The 684-nt window shown below is 33.0% G+C and overlaps 1 protein-coding gene across 1 annotated transcript in view; it reads right to left on the bottom strand.

The window, feature by feature from the left end:
* parp8 (poly (ADP-ribose) polymerase family, member 8) overlaps positions 1 to 684 on the bottom strand; it is a 47,420-nt gene that overhangs the window by 13,788 nt on the left and 32,948 nt on the right. The window lies entirely within an intron of this gene.

Raw genomic sequence — 684 nt, 5'->3', positions numbered from 1 at the left:
TATATGCTGTCAGTAAGGCTAAGGGTCACCCGACAAAGTATTGATAGTTGTGTAAATATTGACCGCTGTATGAGTAATTTTTGGTTTATTGTAATCCATTACATACCTTTCTATCAAAGTTATCTGACATTATCAAGCAGAATTTGTTCTGACACAGTTTAACTCTGAGTTCTTGTCATATTTTATTACTATTTTCTAAACTATAGCGAATAAACTGTGATAATGTGAGAAATGTTGAAGGTGTCTGAATAAATTTTGGTTTGATTATCTATTTGATAAATTAAGTTAACCAACTACATTATACATACTCTTTTGGTTTCTGTACCCAATATTTAAAAAATTTACAAATGCAATGAAAATATTGGTATCGGTACTCTGTATCGGCAAGTACCAAAAATAAAAGTATCTTATCGGGCCAGTACTGGAAAAAGTGGTATCGGTGCATCCCTAGTTTTGATAGATGCGAGTTGTGAAAAATACATGATCTAGGATCGTTATGCAGTGTGTGCCATTGTTAAGACTGTAAGTCTATACCTCACAGCCTCGTTTTCATTCCTGTTAAATTCAATATGGCATCCAACCTGACTAAGTGCTACAGATGTTTATAAAATTTATATTCTATTACAGAAAGTTTGTTTTTGTGTGTGTGTGTGTATATGTGTGTGCGAGAGAAAAAGCAAGCGA

This window comes from Sinocyclocheilus grahami, unplaced genomic scaffold, assembly GCF_001515645.1.
Source record: "Sinocyclocheilus grahami isolate Dianchi unplaced genomic scaffold, SAMN03320097.WGS_v1.1 scaffold317.1, whole genome shotgun sequence".
In the NCBI taxonomy this organism is placed as follows: Eukaryota; Metazoa; Chordata; class Actinopteri; order Cypriniformes; family Cyprinidae; genus Sinocyclocheilus; species Sinocyclocheilus grahami.
Note: the sequence above shows the minus strand (reverse complement) of the source record. Positions and strands in the feature narration are given on the sequence as shown.